The 20,165-nt window shown below is 44.6% G+C and overlaps 1 long non-coding RNA gene across 1 annotated transcript; it reads left to right on the forward strand.

Annotated features, from left to right (window-relative positions):
* The first annotated feature begins 3,201 nt into the window (after positions 1-3,201).
* On the forward strand, positions 3,202-8,789 carry LOC106147879. The gene is made up of 3 exons (XR_001232888.1): positions 3,202-3,956; positions 4,734-5,379; positions 8,330-8,789. It is a non-coding gene; the product is annotated as an uncharacterized LOC106147879 (long non-coding RNA).
* Positions 8,790-20,165: the final 11,376 nt, after the last annotated feature.

Genomic DNA, 20,165 nt, shown 5'->3' on the forward strand with positions numbered 1-20,165 from the left:
ACAGGCGCAAGACTGCAGGATTACTAAGGCACAGGCCTAGTTTTATTCATTAGAAGTAAGTATTACATTCACATCTCTAAAACAGAACCAAGCATTTAAATTTTTTTTGGAGACTTTGCATGTAAGTAAATGAGACACAAAGTACTGGAATATAAAATAGAATCATGTGTGACAGAACTAGTAGGTACGTAAGTAATTCAGGGAAGTGGGCACTGTATGAAGATTCAGTAGTAATAAGAAAGAATTGTGTCCAGGTCATGGTGTTCTGTGAATGCCGGCCGTTGAAACTCAGATTATGTTCTCTATACATTTAGTATGGGCTAAGAATTGAGTGTAAGTCTTGAATGTCGTAGGAATATAGAATATTGAGACTTAGCATGTCTCACCCCCTGAGGACCTTACTGGACAGCTGAGGCAGTCTGTCAAAGGCAGCCAGGTAGAGAGGTGAGGCTGTTCACGAGTGTCTGCACTTGGAGCCAGAGCTGTGCTCTCCTTACCATGCCTGTGGCCTTGGAGGAGATTCAGAGCTTGGGAAAAAATAACTAATTCTGTTTGTGGATGGACAATAGGTTTTTTCTTTTGTACTGGGAATCGAACTCAGGACCTTGCATGTGCTAGGCAGGAGCTATGCTGCTGAGCTATGTCCTGGGCCCTGGACAGTAGTTTTAAGAGGAAGTGATGCCTGAGCGGGCATCATGGTGGTAGCAGGGAATATTGTTTCTGGCATTGTTGAAAATTGTCACTCGATGGTGATAAGAAAGCAGATTGACATGTAGTCAGTTTGATTGCTGTTTTATAATCCTCTGATTTTTTTCTTGACCAATTTTGCATGCTTATTTCTGGTGACCTGAACAACTAATTTGAAGACAACAATATGCAATATAAGAACCATTGCTGAATTCCTACTATTTTGTTTAGTGACGCTCTGTGTCTTAGTTATTTTTCTCTCATTGCTGAGACAAAATACCCGACACCCAGAATTAAGGAAGGTAAGGTTTATTTAGCTTACAGTTTGTGGAGGTTTCAGTCCATACTTGGCTGGCTCCAAGGCAGAGTGGCACATGGTAGAGGGCAACCATTCATGGTGACAGAAGATAGCAAAAAACAAGAGCAAAAGGGAAGAGTGGCCAGAAGCAGCCTCTTTCTCTCCCTTACATATGCAAACTATCCACCTCAGGGGGGTGTAGCTCTCACACTTGTAGTCCCAGCATTGGATCATGGATCAGTTATAAATTCTTAAAATCCCGCCCCATGACTGCATGTGTCTTTGGGGGGATGCCCAGACACAAACCATAACACTGTGTTATCGTTTCTAATTTTTTTATTCTCTTTAATTGTTCAGTCAATCTTGTATTCTTACATCTGGTAATCTGAGCAACTTTGTTGAAGATAATAATATGTAATTGTTAATTACACTGTTAATTCCTATCTTTGTTTTGAAATCTGTATCTTTTTATTGTTTTTGTGTTGTTTTGTTTTTGTCTTTGTTGTTATTTTATTATTGTTTTTTTTTTCTCTTTAAAATTAAAAAAAATCCTCCGTAGGCAGTTATGAACACCCCTCCCCAGCCCTCCAGGTTCATTTGTGTCACCTTTACCCTCTGCCCGAAGCATACCACTGCCGTATGATGCCATGGAAATGGAGCTCTGTAAAATCAAAATGGGAGGGCAGTGACGAGATAGTGTGGGAGTCCTGTTGCCCTTAGCAGTCAGATCCTGGTTTGATTCTGGAAGGTTGTCTAGAGCTAATAAGCATTAGATGTGAGGGAGAAGTTCGAGGGGCGGCTGGTTGTTCCCCGCCGGCTCCAGGTCCCATTTGGCTGGTGATCAGGACGGAGCTGAGCTGTCTTGGAAATCAGTGGGTTGCTGTGAGCTGCTGGAGCAGCAGGGAAAAGGAGGCCAGGGCGCAGGGCAGGAAGAGTTTTCTGAGGATAAGCCCAGCATGGTCAAAATTGTGCTTTAGAGTTTATGTCCTCTAAACAGGACATTTACAAAGCTTGATAAACTGGAGGCAGAAAGACAGGGGTAGAAAAAGGGGCCTGAACTTTGGCAGTGGAAATTAGAGGTCAGTTTCTAAAGTTATTGTAGAAGTCAAACATTCATGTATTCATTTCATAGATACCCAGTACCTCGTGTAATTAGCCGTGGTGGGTATAAAAAGGGAATTTCTCCAGCCTTTAAAAGAATTCATAGTGCACTTGAGATGACAGATGATTGAAATACAATATGATAAATGAAATAACAGGATTGTTTTTTGGATACAGAGTCTTGCTATGTAGTTTAGACTGGCTTTGAACTAACAGTTAAGCACACAGTTCAGTGATAAAACAAAGGGTACAGTAAGAATTTGCCTTGCTTCCTGGAAGAAAAGATTTTTGACCTGGGTTCTGAAAGATAATGAGACAAAATACCTGACACCCAGAATTAAGGAACTGGCCTGACAGTGGCCACGCCAGGGGGCGTGAGGCATGTAGGTGGCCGAGAGGGAGACAGTAAAGCAGAAGCCAGCGTGCGCTTTGTGTGTCCTCAGCAGAGGCAGGGTTGGTGGTGGAGGACCGTATATGCCGTGGCAGACAACTGAGGCTACCTTGATATCAGTAAAGGAGTTGTGCAAGACTTAAGTATACAAATAACATGGCTAGAGTGGTCTCCTAAATGGGGTATGCTAGCAGCTGTGTGAAGCAGGGATTTGAGGAAGGTAAGAATGAAAACAGAGGTCATTTCAATAGTTCTAAAAGTGGTAAATTCAGAAAGCTGTAGTAACTAGAATGAAGGAAAGAGCAAATTGAAGAGATATTTTGAATTCAAAATTCACAAGGTATACTGGAACGCAAAACACTGAGCAAGGAAGGAATCTGCTTTCATCTTTTGGTCTTATACAATAGGTGGATGGGCAGTAGGAAATTTCTGAGGAGGAATTAGGTGCTAGCTGGGTGGCATGAGGGGTCACTCTGAAGTTCTGGATTTCTAAGATACACAGAAACAGGTTTTAGATTCTATTTCTGCCAATAGGACAGACTGAATTTCAGAAAGCACACTGACATGAAGCTTCTAGAAATGTTACCAAGAACAGCTTTAAGAATATTTCTGAACTTACAGGATGAAATCCTCTGCCCTCACTTTTTTTTTTTGTCTTTTTGAGACAGGGTCTTGCTGTTCAGTTCAGGCTGGCCTTGAGCTCACTTTGTAGCCCAGGCTGGTCTCCAGCCTGCAACGATCCTCCTGCCTCAGCCTCTCAACTGCTGGGATTATAGGGGTGCGTCACCACGCCCAGCCAAGAATGAAATCCTCTGAAGCCAGAACAAAATAAACATGGAAGGGAGGGGAGTGGTAAGCAAATGCTGGAGGCACTAGTTACGTAGGGAGCGTGGACTGATCCCAGGTGGCCTAGAATGTGGGTCTTGAGGTGACACAGGGACCAGAAGCAAAACTTCAGACTCCTAAGTTAGAGTTGAAATTCACTAAAGCCAAGAACTTCGAAGAATCTTACCCACAGAGAAAGGGTGAATTAGAAAAGTAATTTTTATCTGAAAAAGCAGAGAGACTTTGAAGCAGAAATCCTGACCGAACTTCAGCCATTTTGTTCAATAAAGATGCAGGCATTTTGTTCTCTGCCACTGAGCTGAGCTAAATCATGATTTGTCATCGAATTGAAACTTCTGTGAATGTGCTAAAAACAACTTCCTGCTCACCACAAGATACCCATTGTACCATAACCTTCAGCAAAAGCTTATCTCGTTCTTGTACCTTCTGTTTGCCACCTTATAAATAAGACACGCTCTCTGTAAACAGCCTCAGACTTTGGAGATAACTCTTCTGGGGTCTGCTAGCGTCAATAAAATTTTCTTTCTTCTGCTGAGCTCCTGGCTATTGCTGATTTAGTTTTTCCCACAACAACATAAGCATCTCACCTTGGTTTGGGTTGGAGGAAAGAGTGTTTTCTCCAGGAATATGTGGGTAAGTGCCCTGGCAAGTGTAAGGTCCTGAGTTCGTTTCCTGGTACCAAAAAAAAAAAAGAAAAGAATTGCAGTATCATAAGGTATAGGCATAAAATTTAGAATTAAGGCAGAACTCTAGTCTACCAGAGAACCTACAATCTTTTATTTCTGTTATTTGTTTTGTGGTTCTGGGGATCAAATTCCAGGTTTCACACATGCTAGGCCAGTGGCCTAAATTGATCTGCATCCCTAGCTCCAGACTTACTAACAAGCACTTACAGGGTTATGATTTTGATTGACGGAGTTAAATCCATTCGTAAGTGTTCAGATGGTCTCTGGTGTTCAAATAGTAGTGTTTTTTCACATATATTTTTCTAGATTCTGATAATTAAAGAATGAGTGCCATTTTGCCCCTAGTTTAGCCACGTGGGTAAAAATTTTTCTGTCTGTAGTTTGAGCCAATTTGTCCCTGTGGTTTGGGTTATTATTATTTTATTAACAGTCTGTGGGCGGTTTGCATCAAGCAGTGTGAAACAGTCTCGACAAAGCCAGTATATTTCCTCTTGTCTGCCCTCCTGCCCCCAGTGAGGGCGGGGCTATCTATCGGTAATCCTTACGCAGATGTCAGAATGAACAGCTCTAAGATACCAATGCTGACAAAACTGGAGTGGGTTCTTTGTATGTGGTGGTAGGCTTTAAAGTACTGTCAGTAGTGTGGACTTTATTCTTAGTAACAGATTTCCTTTGGGTATTGGATTTTTAATAAGATAATTTCAATTATTATTAATTTTTCTAGCGATGGGGTCATGTGCCTCCTAGGCAAGCGCTCTACTACTGAGCTATGCCCCTATTTCTAATTTGCTGAGTCTGAAGAAGTTGGAAAACCCCTTTCCCCAATGCTGTGGTGAAGTCACAAGCGATCCTGGAAGCTCATCCATGGATGATGTGGGTGTCGGGCCTAATCCGTCAGCAAGGAGGGGAGCGCTTGACAGTGCAGTTGGTGAAGTTACCGTCAAGCTGGCAGGAAGCCAGAAAGGATAAGGACTCATGAGGATGCTCCCCTGAGAAAGAATTAAATCCGTGCGACATCCTACCTAGTCCCATTCGACACCTGTGCTCATGCGGAGGGGACTGGCCGTGCGAGGCGCAGGGGAGAGCGGTGAGGCGGCCTGCGGAAGGCTCCGCTATCAGCACGTTCACAGAGTGGGCGGCGGAGGGCAGACAGGAGGATTTATACAGCGTTTGTCTTTCCGACGCAGCGTTCTACAGTTCCGGAGTAGGAATGTACTGATTAGAAGTGTGGCTCCCGGGGCACTCGACTGAAAGAAGCCGAAATAATTTTATAAGCACCGAGAGGCTTCTGCTGTTTTGCCATAAAAAGTTTCCTCTAATGATCTGAAGTTAAAATGCGGTGTAAGAGAAAAGCCAAGTGCCTGTCACAGGTGTGTGAAGATCAGAAGCGGGAGTGAAGCCTTTTCTGTCTCCCTGGAGTGGCCGGCCCCTTCTTCCCCGCCTGTGCGCCCTCCCTGCTGTGTCCTTCCGTGCCTGCCGTTCTCGGTCTGTGTGTTCACACTCGGTGTCTCTGTAGTGTCCTCCCTTCCTCCTTTCCTTGTTTTTTTTTTTTTTTTTTTTTACTAATTATTTATTTATTTTTTGTCTTTGAGACAGGGTCTTGCTATGAGTTCAGGCTGGTCTTGAGCTCGCTTTGTATCCCAGGCTGGTCTCGAACTCAGAACGATCCTCCTGCCTCAGCCTTCTGAGTGCTGGGATTACAGGGGTGCGCCACCACGCCCCGGCTACTCTTTTTTTCTTACCTTATTTAGTTGACTAGAGAATTTTATATTTCATTTTGTTTTAATTTTATTCTCAAGTTATCAGGTTTAGATTAAAGTTGTTGCTCCATGGATCTCATTTGTATAGTTCCTTGACAGGTGAGTTTTGTTACTGGCATGTAATCTGAAAATTTCTTGATAGAAATAATATGTGTGTGTACTTTGCACTTTTCCTTTGGTTTTTTCAGCTGTGCTTCTCCATTTAAAAAATATAAAACTAACAAACAAAAAAGCTCAACTATACTGAGAGGCCAAGGGAAACCACAGCAGAAACATAATTTCCCTTCAACAGTAACAAAACAGTTTCTGCAAGCCTTGAAACTTGACTCTGAATTTTATATAATTTTATTTGCTCTCAGAAAGTGCACACTAAACATTTTGGTAGGGTTTTTTTTTTCTGCTCCTGGAAAACAAACTCTTTTACAGATTGACAGTTCACTGTCAACATTATGGTTGTGAAACAGCTCTCAGAGATTATTTAATAATGTACATGAAGGCAAGAGGGCAATCTCTGAGTCAAATTCCTATCTTTTAAATTTTTTTTTTAGACAGCGTCTCACTATGCAGTTCAGGCCGCCCTTGAGCTCACTTTGTAGCCCAGGCTGGTCTCGAACTCACAACAGTCGTTCTGCCTCAGCTTCTTGGGTGCTGGAATTACAGCCACCACACGTGGCTAGTAATTTAAAGCTATCCTGTTTTTTTGGTTTTTTGTTTGTTTGTTTGTTTTCTTTTTGGGTCTTTTTGAGACAGAGTCTCCTTTTGCTCTTCAGGCTGACCTAGAGCACACTTTGTAGCCCAGGCTGGTCTTGAACTCAGAGCGATCCCCCTGCTTTAGCCTCCTGAGTGCTGGAATTACAAGCTTGCGCCACCACACCCAGTTTTATCCTGTTACATTTTTAATGTTTTTCTTTTTTTGTAGTGCTGGGGATCAAACCTAGGACTTTGGAAAAGTACTGTAGTACAGAGCTATCACCAATGGAGATTTTATTTTTAATTCCACTGGATTCTGACACTCTTAAAGGATGAGATCATGTTTTTGATACTTTTGTATTTACACAGTTGGGCTCAGCATATTATGTCGCCCATGCTGGGTATTGGGAAAAAGTTGGGCATGGTAGCACATTCCTGTAATCCCAGCACTTGGCAGGCTGAGGCAGGAGGATCGATGTGAGTTCAAGGCCAGCCTGGGCTACAAAGTGAGTTCAAGGCCAGCCCGAATTGTATAGTGAAGCCCTGTCTCACGAAGACAAAAAAAGCTGGGGACTTAGCTTGGTGGCACAGTGCCTGCCTGGCAAGTACAAGGTCGTGAGTTCAATTCCTGGTCCGGAAAAAACAAACAAAGAAACAAACAAAAAGAAAAAAAAAAAGTTGTTGGATGAATGACTGAATAGTGGCTTTCTGTAGCCTCCATGTTCTTTTTTCCTTTTGATTTTAGTGAACATAGTAGTTACAGATATGGGGTACTGTATGATTTTTGAAGGCCTGGATACCATGTACAGTGGTCGATCAGGCTAACAGGCTTCTCTGTTCTTTCAAACATTTAGCATTTCTTTGTGTTGATACCATTCAGACCTGTCCTAGCTATTTTGAAATACACAGTTGTCGTCGACCATCGCTATACTACTGTGCTATAGAACACTGGAAGTTACTGATCCTGTCCAAGTGCTCATCTGTACCCATTAACCATCCTCTCCTACCTCCACCCTTCCCGGCTTCTGGTACCCGTTCTACTCTATTTCTCCCTGCATATTCTTTGCGAATGTGCGTGTGCCGGTGTAGAAGGTGTTCCAGACAGAACTGCTGCCTGGGGAGCTAGGGAAGGATCCACAGATACTTGACAACATTGTAATGTTGTAAATAAACGGAAGGGGGCAGTACCTGCTTCTTAGGAAAAACTACACGCAGTAATCCCAGCAATCGGTGAGGCTGAGGCAGGAAGATCACAGGTTTGAAATCAAGGTGGGTAATTTAGCAGACCCTGTCTCCAAAAAAAGGGGATGGAGAGAGCAGCACTGGGGATGTAGCTCAGTGCGAAGGTCCTAGACTCGATCTCCAGTAGTGCAAGCAAAACAAAACCCCAAAATACTAGATATAAAAGAAAGTTAAAGGCCAGGGCTATAGCTCAGTGGCACAAGCGCCTGCCTAGCAAGCGCAAGGTCCTGAGTTCAATCCCTGGTACCAAAAACAAACAAAACAAAACAAAACAAAAAAGAAAGTTAAGGGGGGCGTAGTGGTGCACGCCTGTAATCCCAGCCCTCGGGAGGCTGAGGCAGGAGGATCACTGTGAGTTGGAGGCCAGCCAGGGCTATGTGGTGAGTTAAAGTTCAGCCTAAATTATATAGTGAGACCCTGTTTCAAAACAAAAATTAAAAAATAAATAAAAAAATAGAAATATAAAAAGAATTTGAACTGTAGCTTACTGTAAAGGTCCTGGGTTCAGTCTGCAGTACCACACACACACACACACACACACACACACACAGGGCCAAGACCAACCACATGTGTGATAGTTGTTGCATAAGGTTATATCAACTAGTGATGTCTCTGTCTTCCTTTGCAGAGCGCAGTCTGTGATGTCGGCACAGCGCGGAAAGCGTGTCACGATGCATTTCTCAGAATGTCCCCCATCCTTACACGGCGCGTAACTACTGCTGAGCGCAGACATCGCAGCCGGCACTGTGAATGCTGTGCTGCATTTAATACCAAATCTGCACTTCAGCTTGGAAAGCACTGCCGTCTTTACTGCATGCAGTCTCCGTGACCGTTAGTGTTTCTCCGTCTGTGTTAGGGTTCTTTTGTTTCTCTTAGGAAGGGTCACTGGGGGCCGGGGATTTAGCTCAGCGGCACAGTGCCCGCCTGGAAAGCGCGAGGTCGTGAGTTCGATTCCCGGTACCGGAGAAAAACCCAAACATAAGTGTTACTTTTCTCTGAGTGGCCCTTCTATTTTCTAAATTAGTTATTCCCAATACATTCCTTTTTATTATCAACAGCATTATTAAAATTATATTTTCTAACTCACATCACTCATATATGAGTAAAATTATTCATGGTGGCTGCATGTAATAGCTTTGCAGAATTTATTTGCTATTAGATCATTAGTCTTTTTTAAAAAAACTTTTTTATAAACATGGCCAATGAACACCTGAAAAGATGATAAAAATGACTAATGACTAAGGAAATGTGCTAAAACTACAATGAGATACCACCTTACACCCACTAGGATAGCTGTTATAAAAACAAACACACACAAAGCCTGAACAGGAAGCAGCGAGTGTGCGAGGGCGTGGAGAAGTGGGTGACTCTGCACCACCGGTGGGGATGTAAAATGGCACAGCCGCTGCGGAGAAGGCCGTGTACAGCTCCCCAGAAGCTCACGTATAATTACCAGGTACCCAGCAATTCCACATCTGTGTGCACCGCAAATATTGAAAACAGGATCTTTCTTTTACCTCCCTCCCCTTCTATTCTGCCTCCCTCTCTTTTCCTTCCTTCCCCCCCCCGTCCTTTACTCTCTCCCTTTCCCTTTTCGTTTCCCTTTCCCTCTCTCTCTTTTCTTTCTGACATGGTCTTCTCTGTTGCCCAGGGCAGCCTAGGACTTGCGCTCCTCCTGCCTCAGTCTCTGGAATAATGCAGTTGCAGGTGGGCACCGCCACATGCAGATTTTTTTTTTTCTTTTTGAGACAAGGTCTCGCTGTGCAGTTCAGGCTGGCCTTAAGCTCACTTTGTAGCCCAGGCTGGTCTCAAACTTGCAAGGATCCTCCTGCCTCAGCCTCCCGAGTGCTGGGATTACAGGCATGTGCCACTATGCCAGGCTAAAAGACATTGGTGTGACTATGCTCATAACAGCATTAGTCACTAAAGCTACAAGGTGGAAACAGCCCAGCAGGCTCCCCAGCTGGGATAGCAGGCGTGTGGCCCCAGCAGGCCTCACTTAGTGTGCCAATGCCGTGCTGAAGCGGTGTCTCCCTCACTCCTGTGTGGCTTTCTAGTAGTCTCAGCTAGTGCCGTCCCTGAGGAATTGTGCGTTTTAAAAAGTACTGCTCTGGTAAGGTTTTTCCTGCGACGTCTCCAACTCTAAATCATGCAGTAAGGCCTGTGATACTTCAACTGTTTCTGCCGGATCTCCTCTTTTTTTTTTTTTTTTTTTTTTTTGGTGTGAGGAATCCAACTCAGGACTTTGCCCTTGCCCCGCAGGCACTCGCACCGCTGAGCTACCTCTCTGGCCCCTCGGGCTGTTTTTTGGGGATTTATGTGAACGGGAAGCACTATCGCTGCGATTCTCCTCCCTCTTCCTCCCCTGTCCTCTTCTGTCCTTTGCTTTTGGTGGGGAGAAGCGCTTGCAAGCTCCAAAGCGGGGAGTAACTGTGGCTAAAAAGTAAACTGCTCCTCCTAGTGGAAAGAAAGGGAACTTCAGAACTCACGGGTCTAAATCTTTCCTGACCATCTTAGTGGGTTTTTTTTCTTCTTTTCTTTTCTTTTTTTTGTCCTTTTGAGGCAGGGTCTCGCTATGCAGTTCAGGTTGGCCTTGAGCTCGCTTTGTAGCTCAGGGTGGCCTCGAACTCGCAAAGGTCCTCCTGCCTCAGCCTCCAAGTGCTGGGATTACAGGCGTGTGCCACCACGCCTGGACCAATACTTTTACCAATACCACACACTTAAAAGGAAATTCGAGCCACAGTTTCTAGGAATAAAGAAGGAAGTGGCACTTTCTCTTGTTTACTAATTCTACTCTGGTCTGAGTAGTGCTCCCCTCAAGAGACCGGCATGACTGATGGTGACTCGTTAACGCTGCCTCCCAAGCCCGCCTGAGCTCTGCCGTGACCCTGCCGCGTTTGTGGCCAGGGCACCTCCCCTGCCCCTAAGCTCTGGCTTTCCCCGGTTCCTGTTTCTCAAGGTTGTTAGGGCAGAATTAGGGGCTTACTAATGACTGGTTTGTCTCTTACTGTGACTTAGAACTTGGGTAATTCAATACTTTTAAAAATTTATTTCCTTTTTTTTATATAACAGGTTTAGGAAATAGCAATATTTTCCCGGCCAGATCAGGATGTAACACTACAGGCTGTTTCAGACTCGGTGTATCTTTTTTTGTTTTTTGCTTTTTTGTTTGTCTTTTTGAGACAGGGTCAAGCTATGCAATTCAGGTTGGCCTTGAGCTCACTTTGTAGCCCAGACTGGTCTCGAATTTGCAACAGTCCTCCTGCCTCAGCCTCCCGAGTGCTGGGATTACAGGTGTGCATCACCACACCCGGCTTGGTGTATGTTGTAACTCAGATCCCCTCAGCACCCCACCTAAACATCTGGATGACTTCTCTCTTTTTCCAAAGTAAGATAATCCTGACAAGGTTCTCTGGGAAATTTCCAAGCATATTGTTTTTTCTCACTCCCCCTCAAAAGAAATGCAAACCAAAAATGTTTAAAGTCTTTCATAGAGAATTCCCTGGTTTTTTAATTTACAGAGCCCAAGTTTCTGAGTTGATCGGTACATGGTAGCAGGTGTATAAAGTTTTTGTTTTTGGGTTTCTTTTTCTTCACCTCAATCATAGCCATTCAATTTATGCTTTGGCCATCTAAAATTTATTTATGTATTTGTTTATTGTCTTTTTGAGTCAGGGTCATGATATGCAGTTTAGGTTGGACTTGATCTCACTTTGTAGCCCAGGCTGGTCTCGAACTTGAAACAAACTTCCTGCCTCAGCCTCCCGAATGCTGGGATTGAAAATGCTTTTAAAACCTTATTTTCTCTCACAATGTTTTCCCAAAATATCAATTGGCAGATGATGTTCAACTGGCTTTTTTTTTGTTGTTGGTACCGGGAATCGAACTCAGGACATTGCGCTTGCCAGGCAGGCTCTTGTGCCGCTGAGCTACATCCCCAGTCTCAAGTGGCTTTTATACATTTGCTTCTTGGCTTGCTTCCTAGGGTCTGCTCTTGTATTTCCACTGCTGCCACTGTGGAGACAGGTACATTCATCCATCATAGCTCACTGACACCGTTCCTTATTTATAGTATAATTCTTTATTTACGTAGAACGTTACAACTTGCAAAGGAATTTCACACCCAGAGCCTGCCAAAAAAAGTGTATGCAACTTCAGGAAAATAAAAGCTTGTGTAAATATTTTAGTGCTAAATTATTGAGACATCATGAGATTAATAGTTACCTTTGGCCTCTACAATTGCAAAATGGTACAGCAAACTGCTGCTTGGGTGACCTTGGTCACTGAGACAGCTGCACATGCATTTTCAGTTTATTCTCTAAGGGCCAGCAGGGCAGTGAGTTTTCTGTGTGATATATGACATCCTCTAGGGTCCTCATAGATAAAAGTCTACAGGGTTACATTAGGAGAGCATGTACCTTATACAAGTTTTTGTGTTTCTGAAGTGTGTATGCATTTTTTTAGCAGACTCTGTATATCATCTGATTATTCACTCATATATAAAAATATTTAAGTATTTGCTAAGTAGCTGGCACTATGTGGGCTCTGAGGATATAAAGAAATCACACGCTTGATGGAAGGCATGTAAGACAATAGGTAGGTACAATGCTCAAAAGCAAACAAACTGCTGATAATGGATTCATTTCTAAATACATTTTTTAATACTGAAAAGTGCCGGGCATAGTGGCGCACGCCTGTAATCCCAGTACTCGGGAGGCTGAGGCAGGAGGATCATTGTGAGTTCGAGGCCAGCCTGGGCTACAAAGTGAGCTCAAGGCTAGCCTGAACTACATAGTGAGACACTGTCTCAAAAAGACAGAAAAAAGACTGAGAAAGTACGTATACTGACTAATGATGTATGCTGGAATATTTTTCACTTGACACTTTCATTGCGTGTGTGTGTGTGTTTGTGTGTATAAAAGAGTGGATGCGCTGACATTTTGGCTTGTAAAGTAGTACTTGAAGAGCACGGCCGGAACGTAATCTCTAACGGCTGAGTGCACGCACAGAGGGGCCTCACCATGAAAACTGAAGTCCATATTCATGCACCCTGATGACCTCCCCAAGGCTCAGATAAACAAGGGAGCCCCATCTGGTCCATCTACTGGCTTCTCTGTCCTCAACGTGTAGGACGTTCCAGGGGCCAGCTGTGCTGCGCAAATGAAGGACTCCTGAAAGAGCACAGGCATCCCTGTCCTGGGTTCGTGTTTACGTTGTAACTGACGTGTGAGAGGTGACTTTGGCATCACTCAAAGTGGAAAGGGAGTCTCATGGCCGAGCGTTACGTCCAACAGAGAAGTGAGTCAGTGGGGCCCGTGAGACTTGTGAACCAAGGTTAGTCACATGGTGATGGAGCCGCTTAATATGAACCCAGTTTTCTCTTCACATCATTTCCCTTGAAATTGGGTGGAATTCCCCACACTTATTGCTCAATTTTGCAGCTGCAAAAAGTGAGCAAAAGCAATATTTTGGACAGTACTTAAAATCTGTAGCTCTTTGGCATGGGCTGGGCTCAAACTTCTAGTCTTCCCGGTTCAGCCTCCCTACGTGCTGGGATTACAGGCATGTGCCGCCATATAGGCATGTGTCACCTGAACAAATTAAAGCTATGTCATAGTTTGGGGTTTTGCCAGGGGAACAATATAGTATAGGACACATTTTATAAGATTATTTATAATAATCACCCAAAGAATCATATACAAGAGAGTGCAGGAAATCTGTCCACACACTGAAGAATCTAGCCAAAGGGCCTGGATCCTATGATAATGTCCTGTACGAGTTCAGCTGAAGACCTAGAGCCCATAACAATGCCTCCCGCAAGTCCAGCTGGAGGCCCAGAGCCCATGACAATATTGCATGCAGGCCTGTTTCACGGATCTGCGCTGGGAAGGCCCAAAGGTCAGTAGTGGAAGCTAGAAAGTCTGTGCCAGCGGGATGAAGTATCTGTGCTAGCAGGCTGAGGGATCTGCAGTGGAGTCAGGAAGCAATACTCAAAGTAAGAACCAGAGCTTCCCCGACAGGTACCACAGCCATCCTCAGCAACAGTGAGGTCCTGAGCTCCTTGGAGGATGAAAACAGCCAGGTTTATCAGGGAAGCCAGCACGATAAGCTCCTCCAAGAGAATCAACAGCTCCTTACAGCTTCTCTCTGCTTCCACCAGCTCCCCACAGCTTCTACCAGCTCCCAACAGCCTCACTTCTTCTCCAGTTCTGCCTCTTATGCTGCTGGCAACAGTCCTCACGGAGACCTTCCACACCCAGCACCACGCTTAGTCAGTTCAACTGGGGGTTGCAAACTGACCCCCACTTGTCATCCGCCACAAGACCCTTCCAGGTATGCAGAACTCATCTCTGCTCATTTCCCCGGGTTTTCTCTACCATGCTGGTCCCTCTTCCCTCTGTCCCATGGCCTCTCACCAAAGTGTTTTCACGATGGGCCAGCAGCTAAGTTTTGTATCCAGTCAGTGTGTGTGCAAAAAGCATTGTGAAAGAACACGGTCATTTAATAGCTGGAGCCCTCCAGGGTAGACTTGCTCAGGTTCTTTCTGGCTATGGGGGTGGAGTAACCATTCTGTTAACAAAAAGTAGACTTTTCACAGAAGTGTGCCAATTCTGCCCTTTGTTTTCGTAAAATACAACTGTGAATCAGTCCCCATTATAATGCCATTACTCTGGCCCTTATATTTCATATTGCTGTTTGGGAATGAGCCTTGGGCTAGCCTAAAATATGTCCACGGAAGCATGCTGTATTTATAATATGTACATCTAATCACCCAATACTGTAGTAACTTACACTGAGCGTTGTGCTACGTATTGAATTTGGTAAGCAACAAGTGTGGAGCCAGGAATCTCCAGAATGCTTTGGTGAGAGGGCGTGGGACGGAGAGAAGAGTGACCGGCATGGTAGAGAAAACATGGGGAAATTTTGTCTCAAAATTTTAAAAAAAGGGAGAATTGGGGATACAGCTCAGTGGGAAGGTCCTGGGTTCAATCCCCACTAGCAGAGATTTGAGTTATCACGTTAGTTAATCTATTTTGTTTTGAACCTTGCTATGCTTTAAACAAGTATGAATTATTAGGAAATCATAATCCAATTAAAAAGGAAAGGTTAAGAATACAACCCCCTAACCTTAGCAAAAAAAGATTCTGTTTGGGAGGTGTCTTGAATGTCATTCTAACGTTAAGGTGATTTGGAATGAATTAGCCCTGTGTACCTCAAAAATGAGGGGGTGGGAAGGGGAAGGTCATTGTGACTACCGTCTCGAAGTTTCAAAATCTGTTTCTAAAACTTAACTCATTTTCTCACTACAAAGGAGAAGTAGACTTAAAAATCTCAAAGCTGAATTTGGGAATTGAGAATACAAACAACTCTTCCTTAACTTACAGGCGAATTAATTATAACTGTAGTCGGGTGCCTGCTGACACAGCATTTGAACACTGGGCTGCTTCTGAACTTTCAAACAGATGCAACAAATTATTTACATCAGAAATTATCCAAAAAGATCACTTGATTCCTGGCTGAGGAATTGTGCCTTATTTCTCCTTGCCCCTAGTGGAAGAATATAATTGTACACTGTTCTGCTGTAGTGGCCTTTGTCCCCAAAAACTTATGTGTTGAGCTGGGCATGGTGGCACATGCCTGTAATCCCAGCTCTCGGGAGGCTGAGGCAGGAGGGTGGTTGACAGTTCGAGGCCAGCCTGGGCTACAAAGTGAGCTTAAGCCCAGCCTGAACGGCATAGCGAGACCCTGTCTCAAAAAGACAAAAAAAAAAGTCCTTTTTTCATCTCCTTACCTGTTCTCCGTCCTCCCTTCCACCTCCTGATCTCTTCTCATTTGAGGAAGATCTACCTCCCTACTTCTTATTATCTACCTTTTAGAATTTTTTTAGGAGCCTCTTGAACAGGCTCTGAGTCTGATTTCTGGACCTATGTTTAAGATTAGAGAGCACTGGCTGGAAAGAAACTGCATGGCACAGTTCTAGACGTGGTGACAGGGAAGGCCAGGGGCTCCAGTTCCTCGCCATAAAGTTACCTCAGTGGCTGGAAATGGTGACATTTCCACACCTCCACAGTGAGCTGGTCTCTGCGCTCGTGGGGTGGGGAGGAGAAATGCACAGCTCTTCACCTGTCGGGTGGCCGGGGCTACACCTGGCTCTCCAGCTTTCTCGGAGCCTCACCTGCTGGAGAAGTAGCTGCCTCGACAGCTGTCATCTTGAGCACTTCTGGCTGAAACTAACAGTGCTGCATCAGCTCGTCTTCTGTCCTGGAAAGTCCCCCAGGCTTTCTCAGTACGTGTGCGACACCTGCTTCAGAGTGACCCTTCTAGGAACCAGAGTCGGAGGCATCCTTCAGCCTCAAACGCCAAGCAGGCCCCAACTTCTCTGTGGACACCTGCACTCATGAAGGGCTACTGCATTCCTCGGCGAGGAAGGCGGAGGATCGCAGGAGACAGGAAGGAACTTGCACACAGTCGCGGAGGGAGTACTACTCCATCAGTACCACCGATCACACGATTGTTTCCTGAGCAATGATTTACTACGTTAGGCAAGTCAAAGAAAAGACTCAAGGAGCCGGGCGTGGTGGTGCACACCTGTAATCCCAGTACTCGGGAGGCTGAGGCAGGAGGGTCGTTGCGAGTTTGAGACCAGCCTGGGCTACAAAGTGAGTTCACAACCAGTCTGAATGGCATAATGAGACCCTGTCTCAAAAAGACCAAAAGAAAAAAGAGACTCAGTTCTCCCTGGTAAATAAGGGGAGAGATGTGCTCTGGGTCCTCCCTTGAGAGCACTCACTTTAGAAAACTTGTAAGCTCTTTCTCATCTCATTGCAATATATGAAACTCCCTTGAAAGTTACATTAGCCTTGCCTCACACACCATTAATTAACAGTGAGGACCTGAGCAGGGTGAGAAAAGCCTGAATCAGCTGGCCGTAGGTCACAGCGATATGAGGAAAGGGTTGTTGGAACTGTTGTCCTGTAGAAAGGACCGGAGAGCAGAATGCTCGAGTCTGAGAGGACGGGAATGGCATGAAAACGTGATTCTAGGGCAGGGGGTGCAGCTCAGTGGTACAGCGCCAGCCTACTGTGTGGAAGGCACTGGATTCAAGTCCCAGTACCACAGGAAACAAACAAACATAAATTGATTACTATTTTACTATACCACTTGATTACTATTTTACTATACTACTTTATTTTACTATAAAATAAATCCATTACTGAGGTTTGACAGCTGAGGGCTTTTAAATTCCATCCCTCCCACTTTTCCTTCTGCCCCACAGCTGGCTAAGCTAAAAAAAGATCCCAGATATTTCCTTCTTTGGCATCAGAGGAAAATTCAAGGCGTACTAATCTCAGCCCCTACAAAAGAACTTTCACTCCAGCCCCATCCTGACCACCATAAAAACCCCAAGCCGCAGACACGCATACAAGTGTAAACACACACACATTTGCCCACTTGTGTAAGTGTATTTATAGAAAATACTAGACTTTCTAGCTTAAAAAAAAAATAAAGCTATATATCACTTCTGAATTGACTCATCAAATAGCTCATCAAATCCCATCTTGATAAATCGTAGATAAATGGCTACTCCTGCTTTGGTGGGCTAGCTGGAGGGAGGGAGGTGGTAGGTCAGGACTGATCATCAGACTGCACGGAAGGACGGGACCATGACTCCGGCAGGCAGCCTCGGGCTTCTCACCGCTTAGAGAGGAAGCTGCCCTGCCCTACCACTGCAGACTGTTACAGCTTCCATGCACTCTCCCGGCCTTTGGAGTCTGTGCATTAGGAACTTGACCCATGGATGTCTGTGAAGTTAAAGGAAACAATGCCTGGTACACAATAGGCAGTTAAGGAGATAAATGGTTATAAAAGAATAACCATTGGGTGAATAAAGCAGATAAAGTGGCCCCATCCCTTGGCAGGACGTGACAATCCCAGTCACGTGTAGGAGGGAGGGGTAGAGCCCTTCAGAAGTGAGGGCGTGAGGTGCTGAGTGGGAAAGGAGCCTGAGTGGGCAGAACCACTGTGTTTATCCAGAACGTCACAAAACACGTGCATTATCTGTCCTTGGCAGCCCTGGGTCCAGAAAGTGTTGATGTTATCTCTTCTACAGTAAATGTTTAGCCATGCAAACCCTAAGCCAAAGATGTTGCCCAGCTGAGTCCCCCCCCCCCCCCCCCCCCCAGGCAAGGTGTCTCTATGCAGTTCAGGCTGGCCTTAAACTCACTTTGTAGCACAAGCTGGCCTTGAACTCACAACGATCCTCCTGCCTCAGCATCCGGAGTGGTGGGACTTCAGGCCTGCGCCACCACTATGCCCAGCCCCCGCTGAAGGTCTTGACTAGGTTCCTCAAGTCTTCAGAGAGGGAGATAGGAAGGAAGGGAGGGGAGGAGGAATTAAAAATGATCAAGACACAATATGCACAGGTACCAGTTTCCCCCTGATGAGTATGTTTATTGTGTACTGCAAACATATACTGACAAAAAAGGCAAGAAAAATACTGCAGAGAGTTTGGAAGTTTGTGTATTTTTGTGTGTGTGTGTATTTTGTGACTTGCTTTGTTTGTAAGAAAGTATTAGGCCCCAGAATTTATAATTTCCTTGTTTATATATATCTCTTGAGCACCTGATATGTAGCAGGGTTTGCACCAGGTACTTGGGTGAATAAAGCAGACAAATGTTCTTCCTTCATGGACCCAACATTCCTTCCGGGAACAGAGATAATAAGTCATAGCATAGGATGTAAGTTAGTTACATACAGGCCTCAAGGCGGAAGTCTGTTCATGGGGACGGGGGAATACAAAGGCTGCAGCTGAGTGAAATAGCAAAGATGGGGAGACTAAGTTGAAGACGTCACTGGGGACCAGATGGTGTTGTGCCGTTATAGGGGCTTTGGCATTTACTCTCAGGGAGTGTGGGGCCTGTGCAGAATTTTTGAGCAGATCTGTCTCCTACTTTGGTTTGTGTTTTTGTAAAGACTGCTGCAGCTGCTAAGTTGAGAATAGACTATCAGGAAGCCAAGGGCAGCGGGCGGGGATCAGCGGTCAGATTCAGTTACAGTACCTGCCATGACAGATGATGTGGTTCAGACTGGGGTCACAGGCTGGGTGTGGTGGCTCACACCTGTAATCCCAGCACTTGGGAGGCTGAGGCAGGAGGATCCTTGTGAGTTTGAGACCAGCCTGGGCTACAAAGTGAGCTCAAGGCCAGCCTGCACTGCATAAGGAGACCCTGTTTCAAAAAAGACAAAAAAAAAAAAAAAAAAAGATTAGGGTCACAGAAAGGCAGACACTGAGAAGCCACTGATTCTCATTGTGTTGCCAAAGCACAACTAACCTGAATACCTGACAGATTGGGAGTGAAGGTTAAAAAGAAGAAGGGTACTTACAATTTTGTGCTGTGGGGCTGGGGTATAGCTCAGTGGCACAAGCACCTGCCTGGCAAACCCAACATCCTGAGTTCGATTCCCGTTACTCCCCCCAAAAAGTAGCCACATTTCTATGTGGGAAACAAACATAAAATCTTGTGCTGCAACAACCAGAATGATAGAGTTGTCATCAAGTGAGAGGGGAATATCTATGAGAGAAACAGGGTTTTTTTTTTTTTTTTTTGGTACCAGGAAATAAACTCAGGACCTTACACTTGCCAGCCAAGTGCTTGTGCCACTGAGCTATATTCCTGGTCTTGGTTTTTTTTTAATTTTAATTTTTTTTTTTAACACAGCAGTAAAAAGGACTCAACTATAGATACATGCAACTTAAATAAATTGCAAAGGCATTGTGTTGAATGGAAAATGTCAGTCCAAAACCTTACTTTGCAGAGTCCTTGATTCCATTTGCAGGACATTCCAGAAAAGATGAAACTGCATGGAAAGCAGACAATCAGAGTTTGTCAGGGACTAGGGGTTTGAGGGCACGGGGGCAGTACGATGGACGTACAATGTGCGGTAGTTACCTTTTCCATATCCTAACTGCGTTAGCACTACATGAACCTACAGCTATTAAAATTCACGCGTCATCCACCAGTGCAAAGTTAATGTTATAGTATGTTGGTTTAAAACTGCACAAGTATTAAAACACTTAATTTTATTTTATTTCATGTCTTTTTGAGACAAGGTCTTGCTGTGCAGTTCAGGCTGGCCTTGAGTTCACTTGAGTTCACTCACAATGATCCTCCCGCCTCAGCCTCCTGAGTGCTGGGATTACAGGCGTGTACCACCACGATCACCAGTATTAAAACACTTAAAAGCATTATGTTGGAGAAGAAAACATATGTTGGATTTCAGGAAATTTAATATTATTCATCTCTATGTAGTAATTTTTGGTTTATTTTTTGGTACCGGGAATCAAATTCACGACCTTGCACTTGCCAGGCAGGAGCCTGTGCCGCTGAGCTATATCCCCAGCCCAATCTTTATATAGTAGTATTTGTGGCATTTGTCAGCTTTTAAAATTCTAATTTATCGGG

Source organism: Chinchilla lanigera, unplaced genomic scaffold (genome assembly GCF_000276665.1).
Source record: "Chinchilla lanigera isolate Chin_1 unplaced genomic scaffold, ChiLan1.0 scaffold00011, whole genome shotgun sequence".
Classification (NCBI taxonomy): Eukaryota; Metazoa; Chordata; class Mammalia; order Rodentia; family Chinchillidae; genus Chinchilla; species Chinchilla lanigera.